The following is a 286-nucleotide window of genomic DNA, read 5'->3' on the forward strand; positions in this document are numbered from 1 at the left end:
ACTCTTCCTATTAATTATTCTGCATATAACGACGACAAATTACATAGTTACGACAAATTACATAATGAAATAACATGACAAATCCATTTTATTTTCCATGTTACACCTGCCATTTTAAACGACAAGGGGCTTGAAGTAGCCCACTTGAACATGAATTCGGAGCTCAGAAATTCAAGTACTAGAACATGGCTACTGTAACGGCTTTCATCGGAAGAAGAGGAATCGTCAGACCAAAATGCAGCGGTGTTCATCTTTATTTTAAGGAACTGAACACTGAATACAAAAA

This window comes from Oncorhynchus keta, unplaced genomic scaffold, assembly GCF_023373465.1.
Source record: "Oncorhynchus keta strain PuntledgeMale-10-30-2019 unplaced genomic scaffold, Oket_V2 Un_contig_550_pilon_pilon, whole genome shotgun sequence".
Taxonomy (NCBI): Eukaryota; Metazoa; Chordata; class Actinopteri; order Salmoniformes; family Salmonidae; genus Oncorhynchus; species Oncorhynchus keta.